We start from the raw sequence: 12,783 nt of genomic DNA, 5'->3' as shown, positions 1-12,783 counted from the left end.
GAAGGAGGTATTGAACGCCTTATCTCTTTATTCCTTTTGATCTTCCTTTGTAAACTTTGGCTCTCTAATGTCAGGATGATAATGTTGTCTCCTGTTTATTTATAGTGGAAGCTCTTTGGGACAGGAACTGTTCACTACTGTGTTTGTATAGTACCTACCACTGTGTGGGCTTGATCTGGGTTGGACCCTTGGCACTAGCATTATAAACATGATAACAATTGTTAGAGCAGGGCATTTGGAGCCCTGGGCTGGAGGCAGTTTGGTGACTGGGCTGGGAATGGAATGCAGGAGTTTCCTTGTTCTCAATCCTTTAGACCCTGCTGCCTTGCCAGTGTGTTTGATTTCTTTAGGTATCTTTCCTGCTGAACATGGGCTGGATAAGACAGTAGCAAATATTCATTTATGGGAGTGATTATTCTGTGTGCATTTCGGAGGTTATAAAAATTATACTTCAGACAGAAGGCTGCAGGTCTGTTTCTTCTGTGCTGTAATCTTGTCTTTTGAAATATGCTCAACTGCTTACATAAGGATTTTGTATAACAAATTATCAATATTTGCTTTGATTTCTCATTAATGGTAAAACTAGATATTAAAAAAACAGAGGGGGAAAACCCCACCTCCATATTCTCTGCTTGCTGCTCACAAAGCCCTGTAAGGCTAATGGGACTCTCACATCAAGAGGAAAATGGGGACCCATTTCAGGAATCATGCAGGCTCCAGCAGTCTGGAGCGCTGTCAGTCACCGCTGCCTTCTCTGTGAGCCTGCAGCTTGCCAGGATCTGGTAAGAACAGCCATCGCATCATTTGTCCACCTTGCGGCCAGTTTTTGTTGGCTTTCTGAGGTTTTGTTTGGGGCTGTAGGTGTTTGTTTATTTGGGTTGTCTGTTTCATCAGAAAGTTCAGTTGGTTTCAGGCACAGATTTTCTGCCACCATGCCTCCTCAATCTCTACAGGCAGAGGAGTTGGAGGCTTCACCTGGGGGAAGGGAAGATAACAATGCATAACGTCAATCCTAGCTTTAAGAAGAGACAACCCATCGTAAGAGTGTCTAGCACTTCTGCACACAGTGCACCTTAGAACTGTGGTTGAACCAGTGCATTTTTTGTTCTCCAAACACAATGCACTGCATTAGGAGATGGAGTTGGGTAATATTGCTAAATCACAACAGTTATAGCATTGATGGCTTCCTGGTTGCTCTAGGCAGAAACTGTTGAAGACTATATGCGTTCAGATAACCCACATACTTCCATTACAGGCTGACTTGTGAAATGCTCTACGTAGTCATTGCATGTTGACAGATGGTGTTTGTACGCATAATGAAAGTTCAAGGCGTTCTAAGCAATGGCTTACTGCAGCACTTCCCCTCTTAGTGTAGATAAGGCCAGAGTGGTCTGTCCCAGTCTGTTCTCTAGAGCTGTCTATCCAAATTGGGGATGGTAGGATTTTCTCTTCCTTGTGACTGGCAGAGTCCAAAGTAATCCAGAAGATAATACTTGGACATCAGTTTTCTCTAATGGAACCGTTTTATCTAATATCAAACCTGAGGCCTCTCTCACATGGACTTGCTGTCCAGATGGCACAAGCAACATGCCTGATTTCAGTCACAACATTACAGTTCACAGGAAAGTGGGATCGAGCTCTGATGTGCTGTCTGACTGTCAGAGAAGCAGTTCTCCAGATCATCATGCTTACATTAATGTATCTCTTAAGGATGTTAGCGCTGTTGGTTAGTGGGTGTCAGATTTCCGGCTTGGATATGAGCTTCAAGGATTGTTCAGTTCAGTGTTCCTCTGAGCCTTGATTAACATTCACAGTGTGTGAGCTCCTAATGGGACATCTGTAGGCTCCAGAAATTAAGGAGAGGTTAATGCACCAATTGCAATCACTTCAGTTTTTATTTCCGACTAGCATTTAGACCCACTGTTTGTGATGAACATTTTTCCCCAGTTAGTTTCAGATCCTTAAAATGCTACCTGCCCTGCTGGAGGAATACCACTGAGTAACAGAGTACACGCATATCCTGCCAAATATTTGGTATTTTGAGTGTCTAGGACTGTGTGGAAGGGTCGTCTATGATTCTTCAGCAACATTTGTTCTGTAAAATGTATAGAGGCTGAATTGATATTCTCTTCGCCTTTCACCCACTTTGGACATTTGAGACACTTAAGATTTGAACTGGGGCCAGGGCTCATCACAGCAGTGCCCTATCTTAAGGGGTCCACATGGTGCTTTGGTAAAAGCATGGATTGTTACTATTTATTCTTATTTATGATTTGTATTGTGGTATCCCCTGGGAGCTTCAGTCATGAACCAGGACGCCATTGTGCTAGGCACTGTACAAACACAGAACAGACAGACAATGCCTGCTCCAAATGCCTTACAATGTGAGTGAGACAAGGGGGGTGAGGTAATATCTTTTATTGGGCCAACTTCTGTTGGTGAAAGGACGCACTTTAAAGCACACACAGACCTGCTCTTCAGGTCTGGGAAAAGTCTGAAGAAGAGCTCTGTGTGAGCTTGAAAGCACATCTCTTTCACCAACAGAAATAGGTGCAGTAAAAGATAGTCCTTCACCCACCTTATCTCTTTTATGTCCTGGGGCCGACACAGCTATACACTGCAGACTACAATCTAAGTATAAGACAAGAGGCAACAGGAGAAGCACAAGGAAACCGAGACAGTACTGGTCACTGTGACGGGCAGCCTCAGGTGCTCTGCTGTAATTTGGCCTCAGTTTAAGATGAGCTGGAGCTCCCTGCATGAAGCTACCCTTAGACCAGCATGGTCCCTGGTTAGTGACTCATCCATTCTGACATGATTAATAGTCAAAATCTGCCCATTGAAGAGGTTCTTGCTTGTGTGATTTGATGGCTGTTGGCAGGGCTGATGTGGTGGTGAGAGCTGGCTGAGAAGCCTGCAGAGGCTGAGTTGGTAACTTTCAGCCTGCATAGCCAGCTATAAATATCTCCTTTCAACTGTCTACTCTGCTAGCCCTGTAACTTAGTTTCTTCTGCACTGATCTTGCAAGAGGAATTCTTTTACACTGACTATCTGGCCTGTCAAAATAAATCTCCATTTGGACCATGGGATGAAAAACAAACTTCCTAAAAGTAAGAGATCAGACTTCCCAACGCAAATGGCAATGACTTTTTATATTGTAACCCTATACCATTGAATTACCTTAATATTCTTGTATAGCCCTGGTAGAGCCCCTTCCTGTGTTCTCTTATATGCACCTGCAAAGTGCTGTATGTGAAGGTAGTGGGTGAGCTTGGCCAGCCTAATAACAACCATTCCTCAGAGCCTTCCTCCGTGAGCTGAGTAAGTTGCATGCCCATTTTTCAGATGAGGAAACTAACAGGGGAAGTGATTTGCCCAAGTTCTATATCATTGTTCCAGCTGGTATTAAACTCAGGGGTGCCTGGCTCTCAGGCCCATGGTTGGCCCAGTAGACCACATGGTCACTCTTTTAGTTTGCAGGTAGCAGTGGGAATACTCATTCAGTATCCATCCAGGTGAGTGACTGAGCAAAGCCAAAAAAGGCTGGAGAGGTAACTCAGACTCTTTGATTTGTTTTGTGAGCAGCTATTTCTGTAAACAGGACAGAGCAAGCAGGACAGTGATTTGATGCTGATCAATTCTGACCCTTTGCCTGCTGGATTATCACACTGGATACAAGCTCCAATAAGATAGAAGAGAAAATGTAGGTTCTCTCAGTGACAGCAACTCCATCAGCAAGTCGGCGAATGCCCCCCTCCCACCAGTCAGGAGGTGCAGCCTTACTGCTAGCATGTAGACAGGTTTCAGAGTAGCAGCCGTGTTAGTCTGTATCTGTAAAAAAAAAAGGAGTGCTTGTGGCACCTAAGAGACTAACACATTTATCTGAGCATAAGCTTTCATGAGCTACAGCTCACTTCATCGGATGCATACAGTGGAAAATATAGTGGGGAGATTTTATATACACAGAGAACATGAAACAATGGGTTTTACCATACAGACTGTAACAAGATTGACCAGAAAAGGTGGGCTATTACCAGCAGGAGAGCGGCGGGGGCGAGGGAGGTGAACTTTTTGTAGTGATAATCAAGGTGGGCCATTTCCAGCAGTTTACAAGAACAGTAGGAGGGGAAATAAACAAGGGGAAATAGTTTTACTTTGTATAATGACCCATCCACTCCCAGTCTCTATTCAAGCCTAAATTAATTGTATCCAGTTTGCAAATTAATTCCAATTCAGCAGTCTCTCGTTGGAGTCTGTTTTTGAAGTTTTTTTGTTGAAGAATTGCCACTTTTAGGTCTGTAATCGAGTGACCAGAGAGATTGAAGTGTTCTCTGACTGGTTTTTGAATGTTATAATTCTTGATGTCTGATTTGTGTCCATTTCTTCTTTTATGTCGAGACTGTCCAGTTTGGCCAATGTACATGGCAGAGGGGCATTGCTGGCACATGATGGCATATATCACATTGGTAGATGTGCAGGTGAACGAGCCTCTGATAGTGTGGCTGATGTGATGTGATGTGGCAGACGTCAAGAATTATAACATTCAAAAACCAGTCAGAGAACACTTCAATCTCTTTGGTCACTCGATTACAGACCTAAAAGTGGCAGTTCTTCAACAAAAAAAACTTCAAAAACAGACTCCAACCAGAATTGGAATTAATTTGAAAACTGGATACAATTAACTTAGGCTTGAATAAAGACTGGGAGTGGATGTGTCATTACACAAAGTAAAACTATTTCCCCTTGTTTATTTCCCCTTCTGCTGTTCCTGTAAACTGCTGGAAATGGCCCACCTTGATTATCACTACAAAAGGTCCCCCCCAGCTGGTAATAGCTCACCTTTCCTGATCACTTGTTACAGTGTGTATGGTAACACCCATTGTTTCATGTTCTCTGTGTATATAAAATCTCCCCACTATATTTTCCACTGAATGCATCCGATGAAGTGAGCTGTAGCTCACGAAAGCTTATACTCAGATAAATTTGTTAGCCTCTAAGGTGCCACAAGTCCTCCTTTTCTTTTTGCTAGCATGTAGAGTGCCTTGTCTGCCTTACGCATGCCAGCAACACATCTTGCAACAGCTGCCTGTGCTTTCTCTTCCTTTCATGTGGGGCCTTTTCCAGCAACCAAGCAATTAAAAGATGAAATTTCATTGTGGTTAGCACACATGGTCTGTTTGCCTTAGTACAAGCTTTGCTAGAGAGAGAGACTTCCAGTTCTTTCCCCTCTCAGCTTTATTGGCTGTAAAACGCAGACTACCCCTACCTCCCCCAGATCTGTGCCAGATGGGAAGCTAATTAGCAGCTTCAAGCCCCCTGTTTGTTTAATTAGCTAAGAGTGGATTATTTTCTGGAGGAACCAGGCAGAGGTGTCCTTTAGTGTGGGCCTCTGTGTGCAGTCAGGAGAGAAGAGCTCCTATAATAAAAGTGGGAGCTTCTTTTGAGGGTATGGCTAACCCCCCATTAAAGTGTAGCTATGTGGCCTTTGGCTTCTGTGCAAACTGTTCTCTTGCCATCAAGGGTGAAAGTTAGAGCCTGGACTTTCAGCCATGCCTAGTGGTTTTTGGGTGCCCAAATTGACACATTTAAAGGGCCTGATTTTCAGGGGCAGGTGTTTGGTGCTTTATAAAATCAACCCCCCTCCTGGATTTAAGGTATCTCAGCTTGGGCTCCCCAAAAACGGAGGGAGCCAGTCTCGCTAGGCATTGCTGAAAATCTTGGGCAAGGTGCTGCAAGGCACTGTGAAAGGCAATACATGGGCTATAAGGAAACAAGGAGAGAGCTCTGGCCTAGAGCACTGCTGGGAACAAAGGAGGGTGAGCAGAACCCACAGAATCATGACACAGAATGGCTGTTGTGCTTGGGCACAGCCCGGCAACACAGAGCCAGCTCAGAAGTCACCTCCCTGGGCTGTGTCAGGAGGCAGTGGGTTCGGTCGCTGGCGAGGAGACAGTGCTCCATATCACGCTCAGATAACCCCTCTGAGTAATCACCAGATGGGGGTCCATGTGCAGCAGTCGCTTGGCCAGAGAAAGGGGTTTTGAGAGTGGTTGGGGAAGATCTCCCTGATCTTCCTCCTGCCTCTCCAGCATGCTCACACACACAGACCTTGAACACATGACTAAAATGGACCAGAGCAAGGCTAGATAAAGCTTTAAAGGCTAAATCCTGCCCCAGCTTGAGGAACGCATGTCGCTGCCTGGCTTGCAGAATCCCCCCCTGCACTGCAGCTGAGCTCTCCACATGCATTTGCTGCGTGTGCTTTCATCAAAGCTGCCCCCACAATCATTTAGCCTCAGAGAATCCACCTTATTATATTCAGCAGCTTGCAAATCCCAGGCAGCATCCATTCATAAAACGCTCCTGAGCAGTTACTGTAGGGCAGGGATTCAATATCCGAATAGAGCCAAAACAAAGCATTATCTGCAGGGCAGGACTAGTGCCTGGGGGGGGGGGGGGGGGGCTAAGACATTGAATATTGAGAGTGGGGGAGCATGAGGCATCTCCTCCCCCAACCCTCCCAAATCCTGCATTAGCACCATAAATGGCGCATTAGCATTAACCTGCATTGGCATTATTTATCTTGGTGCTGCACAGATAAATAAGACAAGGTTCTTGCCCTGAAGAGCTTGAAAGGTAAATGAAGAGGTAGGATGTATGTGGACAGACTGCAGCTTGGGAACGGGGACAAAGGACATGTCATACCAATGAGGCTGAGCTCTTGCTGCATGGCTGATGTTTCTTGGAGGTTGGCACTGGCCTAATATTTTTGTTCTCTCTCCTTTGTCTTTTCCTTACGCCTTTGAGTGCACACACCCACACGTATGCTTTCATGCACGTGCCCCATGGCGGAGAAGGGAAGAATAGGGGTTGCAAGTCTTGGGGAAGAAGTGTGAGAAGAGCGTTAGTGGAGAGGGAGGAAGCCTGATCACGGGTTCCAGGACTCGTGATAGGGAGGGTATGTGGAGTGGGCCAGCTTTGTGGCTTGGGCAGAGTTAAGAGATGAGGGAGGCTAGTGAAGGGGTTTGAGGTGTGAGTGTACATAGTTAGGGCCCTACCAAATTCATGGCCATGAAAAATGAGTCACGTGCCGTGAAATCTGGTCTCCCCCCATGAAATCTGGTCTTTTGTGTGCTTGTACCCTATACGATACAGATTTCATGGGGGAGACCAGCGTTTCTCGAATTGGGGGTCCTGGCCCAAAAGGGAGTTGCAGGGGGGTCACAAGGTTATTTTAGGGAGGTCACGGTATTGCCACCTTTACTTCTGCGCTGCTGCCTTCAGAGCTGGGCGGCTGGAGAGCGGTCGCTGTTGGCCGAGTTCCCAGCTCTGCAGGCAGTGCCCTGCCAGCAGCAGTGCAGAAGTAAGGGTGGCGATACCATAGCATGTCACCTTTACTTCTGCGCTGCTGCCTTCAGAGTTGGGTGGCTGGAGAGCGGCAGCTGCTGACTGAGGGCCCAGCTCTGCAGGCAGCGGTGCAGAAGTAAGGGTGGAAATAGCACACCAGGCCATCCTGACTTCTGTGCTGCTGCTGATGGCGGCTCTGCCTTCAGAGCCGGGCTCCCAGCCAGCAGACGCCGCTCTCCAGCTGCCCAGCTCTGAAGGCAGCATCGCCGCCAGCAGCAGCACAGAAGTAAGGGTAGCCGTACTGCAACCCCCCCTACAATACCCTTGTGACCCCTCCCCTTCTCCCCACAACTCCTTTTTGGGTCAAGACCCGTACAATTACAACACTGGGAAATTTCAGATTTCAATAGCTGAAATCACGAAATTTATGATTTTTAATATCCTATGACCGTGAAATTGACCAAAATGGACCATGAATTTGGTAGGGCCTTATACATAGTGAAGGCTTCCTAGCTTTCCCCTGGGTCTACCTTGCCTTGCTGTTCTGAATGTTGCTGCTGCAGTCTTCTGGGAAGAGGATGCATGGTGGAGGGCAGAGGGCTGTAGGTTGCCAATTTGAAAGTGCCACTCTCCACCTGCCATTCTGCAGGGTGTGCAGTTAAATGCCCCCAGTGCACCCCCATTCTGGCATCCATGCACTGTGTTCTCTCCCTTGTCCTTTACTTCTGGCTAGCGTGTGTGGACGAGTCTGAGGCTTCAAAGCTATCTGCTATGAGAATCATGTACTGTACTGCCAGATTTCAGAGTAGCAGCCGTGTTAGTCTGTATTCGCAAAAAGAAAAGGAGGACTTGTGGCACCTTAGAGACTAACCAATTTATTTGAGCATAAGCTTTCGTGAGCTACAGCTCACTTCATCGGATGCATTCAGTGGAAAATACAGTGGGGAGATCTATATACACACCCATTGTTTCATGTTCTCTGTGTATATAAATCTCCCCACTGTATTTTCCACTGAGTGCATCTGATGAAGTGAGCTGTAGCTCACGAAAGCTTATGCTCTAATAAAATGGTTAGTCTCTAAGGTGCCACAAGTCCTCCTTTTCTTTTTGTACTGTCAGAGACAACCCTAGGCATGCTGACAACCTTGACAAAGAAGGGTCACAGTCCCCAACAAATCACTGCTCCCTTCTTCCACCTCACTCAACAACCCACTTGGTGTCCCCTGCCTCAGACATCCATTCCTCTGAATGGTGTCCGTTCTCTGCAGTGGGCACACCATTCCCAGAATCCTTTGCAGATGTGCTCCAAAGCAGGGTGTCATGACAGTTTGCACAAAGGATTTTAGGACACATTCAAGATCCAAAGGCAACCAGTCACTTGATGAGATAGAAACTGGTACCCCCAGGATTGGGCAGAAACTCCATGGTCTAAGACTAGCCTGTTGGGAAGTGATAGTGGCTGCCCATGTCCTGTCTCAGCAACTTTCCCACCCATGTGGCATCCTAGGTGTCCAGCTTCCTAACGTAGGCCGAAGGCTACCCCAGGCCCTGCAGCAGGATCCTTGGAAAGAATGTGAAGGGAGCTGGCTGGAATTCTCTGCCTTTGTGGTGGAACAGGATCAGGGCAGCCCTCTGATAATTTGCTGGGAGGATGGTTTTCTAATACAGCAGATTATGATTAGTGGGTGTCATTAAGGGGATGATGTCTCACTTTGTGTCTAGATGGCATTTGTAGGAGAGCCCTTGCATCTTAATGCTTGTCAAGATGGCCAATTGCAATAATCAGCCTTGTATTTAACTCTTTTTATTCTTACTGGGTTGAACATAAAGCAGCTTGTTGTGGCCCCTTGAGCCTGGATCTTTAGATGATCCCAGGGGCCCTGAGAGCATTTCTTCTCTTCCACGCCCTGTAACAATCCAAAGGGCTGAACTCCTTGTACATCTGTGGGGCAGATTTGTCAAGAAAGGGTTAATCAGATCTGAGAAACTGCTAGCCCTATACATTAAGCTGATTTATTGGTCTGATGTAATGCTTCCATTGTGCTCCCTTGATTGACTGGTAGGGAGTGGAGTCTGTTTAAAACATGGTAGAACTAATCTGTCTAGCTCAGAATGCTCCAGCTCACCTGCTCATGTAGTTGAATTCATCTTCTGTCTTAATAAGCAGCTGCCTCTCTTCTGGTTTCTTATTGGCAGTGATTCAAAACTGCATAGGGTGTGCTAACTCTCCCTTTTTTTACTGCACTGGGAGCCCAGGCTTTGTCTGTGGCTGTAAGGAAAGTGTTAAAACTGCAGGGCTGAGCTCTGCAATTACAACCCAGAATCTTGCAATCCATAGGACGCATTGTGCATCGTCGTAAGAAGATATGGGTTGCAGTGTATGTCATAGTGTGTACACCAGGGCACCCGAGGTATTACTCTCCTGGGAATTTCTCAGGAACAAAAGACCTTGACCTTAAAACAGAACCTTCATTCCATTACGTAGGCAATTCTGTTCCGGAAGTAATCAAGCTGTCTGCTTACTTTAGTGTAGACAGTATAATTTTAAATCGACTCTCAAGGGGACTAGTGTGGGCTGGGTGCTCTTTGTTTCTGTTGTATAACTCAGAGTGAATAAACTCTTGGTTCTTGGCCTCCATCTTAAATACTTGATAGAATCAAAATAAAAGGCCAATCAAATGAATTAGCTCTTCCAGCTCATCCTTCAAGGCCAATTGCAGGATGGTTCCCTGCGGAGTGTTCTGCCCAAACTAGCCTATAGATGACCCAAGAGATGGGGCTGCAGCCGTTCTCTTTCAACGTCTGGTTCATCTCATGGTAAGGGAGGTTTCCTTGCCTAAATGTTCCCTTTTAAATTTCATTCCATTGTAGTTAGTGTTGTGATATCACTTAATGGGCGATGGTTAGAATGGAGAGGTATAAACATGTGGACAGTGAGTTGGGGATAGATTCCAGGAATCCTGACATTATCCCCTTCTCTGGCCAACAAACAACACTGTCTCTGTGGACTGCCAGCCACACGACTGCTTAGGAAGCTAGGCATACACCTTTCTACCAGCTCAGAAGAGTAGAGAGAACATTTAGTTGTGGATGAAGTTTACCAGCTTCCAGCAGAATTGTTGCTCAGTTTGCTGTGATGCTGCTTGTGTCCTCAGGACATCACCAGCTTGCCAAGTCCCTTGCCAACAGAGAGTGTAACTGCTGCCTAAAGGGATATTTACCAACCTACCTCCCTGCTGTTAGCCCAGGTCTCTGGGTATGCTCAGTGACTGGCCTATGTGAATACCACTGCTGCTGATCTTGTGCTGCCAACCTCTTCTTATATCTCTGCATGGAGCTGATAATGCTGTGGTGCCAAGGGCTAGAATGCTTCCATGTGGCTGTGGGGCTGTGAATTCAGTTCCCATTGAAGCCAGGCTTGAGAGGGTGGGGTGATGGAAGCCAGTTCAGGGAGTCCTCCCTATGCAGGGAGCAAAGAAGAAGCAGGGGCTCATGGTTCCATCCCGTAGCTGCCACAGCCCCTGGGCCAGGGATGTAGGGACTTTTCATGGTACAGACTAAGACACTATATCTGCCAGCTGGTCTTCCACTCGGTCGTGTGGTAACACACTGCCAAAGGACAATGGAATGGAGGGCAGGGGCTTGGCAAACCCATGTGGTGCTGTCTCTCTGATCTTCTTTCCCCTCACACTAAAGCTTATCCAGTATTGTATGGTCCTTACCACCATCTGAGAGTCCAAAAGGCTGAGCAGTATTGGCTCCACTTGAGCAATCCTTCAGTGCAGAGCATACTTTTGCTTGACCCCTTCTTGAGCCTGAGAGTGGCTGCAATCTTGGGCGGCTTGGAGCTGCAGTTCACAACAGGCATTGTTTTAAGGGGTGCATAGTCTGCAACCTCCAATACTAAACTATGCCAAAGACGCACGTATCCCAAGCATTTGTTAGCCCTGCTGATGGCTGCTGGGGCACCTGCCTGCAAGAACATCTCATTGATTATTCCAGTTGTCTTGCATGTGGTAGAGTCCAGAACTTGACACTCTGCCCACCAGCTGTTTGGTTCATCCAGCTCCTTAGTACACTGACTTTGCAGTTTATGACTGTGAATTAGACTGGCTCTCAAGATGTTCTCGTAATAAGTGTTTTCCTTCCTGATGCTTAAAAACGTAAAGGCAAATCTGTTGTCTGGTTTCTTCAGAAATAATGAACAGATTTGGGTTTAATGCAAGTTGAGTCCTGAGAGGCAAGATTACAGGAGGATTAAAAATCCATGTGTGTGACTGAGAAACTGAAGAGAAGGGCTGACAGGTTTGTCATTGTTGTTCTCAGTCTATGCAGCTATGGAATAATCCCCAGAGGGATGGAAGCTTCGTTATTTGGGACCTTTATAACTGGAATTGGAAAACATACCGTTTGGAGCGAACTACTTATGGGTCTTTTCCATCTCCAGCTCCAGCTTGTGATTCTGTGATTTTAATAGGTTTCAGAGTAGCAGCCGTGTTAGTCTGTATCTGCAAAAAGAACAGGAGGACTTGTGGCACCTTAGAGACTAACCCATTTATTAGAGCATGAGCTTTCGTGGGCTATAGCCCACTTCATCGGATGCATAGAATATAGTAAGAAGATATATATATCTATATATCTATATACACACACACATACAGAGAAGGTGGAAGTTGCCATACAAACTGTAAGAAGCTAATTAATTAAGATGAGCTATTATCAGCAGGAGAAAAAAGCTTTTGTAGTGATAATCAAAATGGCTCATTTAGACAGTTGACAAGAAGGTGTGAGGATACTTAACACAGGGAACTAGATTCAATATATGTAATGACCCTTTCACTCCCAGTCTCTGTTCAAACCCAAGTTCATGGTATCTAGTTTGAATATTAATTCAAGCTCAGCAGTTTCTCGTTGGAGTCTGTTTTTGAAGATTTTCTGCTGCAAAATTGCCATCCTTAAGTCTTTTACTGAGTGGCCTCAGTTTGTATGGCAACTTCCACCTTCTCTGTATGTATATATATATCTTCTTACTATATGTTCCATTCTATGCATCCGATGAAGTGAGCTGTAGCTCACGAAAGCTTATGCTCAAATAAATTTGTTAGTCTCTAAGGTGCCACAAGTCCTCCTGTCCTTTTTGTGACTTTAATCTTACTGTATAGCAAAAAGGCTGGGAAGAAAAAATCTGATCTCTTGTCTGTGGGCAGCTAAGACTTTAAATTTGAATATCTGACAGAAAAATGTGGGCGTTTCAACTTTGGGGCAGTAGTTTCATTCTCATGTAAATTAAAACAAAATGCTGTTTGTGTAGGGAAAATTTCAGAAGTCTGAAAAGAGCAACACTCTGCTGTGGAAACTACAGAACCCAAACCACCAAAAAAGAAAATCAACCATAGGTGCCAACTTTTCCCGGTTCCAGTGGTGCTCGCCCCTGGC

General features: G+C 45.8%; 1 protein-coding gene across 1 annotated transcript in view; it reads left to right on the top strand.

The window, feature by feature from the left end:
- The window catches only part of ARHGAP39 (Rho GTPase activating protein 39), a 422,273-nt gene that overhangs the window by 177,665 nt on the left and 231,825 nt on the right, over positions 1-12,783 (top strand). The gene's annotated exons all lie outside the window — the stretch shown is intronic.

Source organism: Lepidochelys olivacea (assembly GCF_965140295.1).
Source record: "Lepidochelys olivacea isolate rLepOli2 genome assembly, chromosome: 2".
In the NCBI taxonomy this organism is placed as follows: domain Eukaryota; kingdom Metazoa; phylum Chordata; order Testudines; family Cheloniidae; genus Lepidochelys; species Lepidochelys olivacea.
This window is presented reverse-complemented; position numbering and strand designations above follow the sequence as displayed.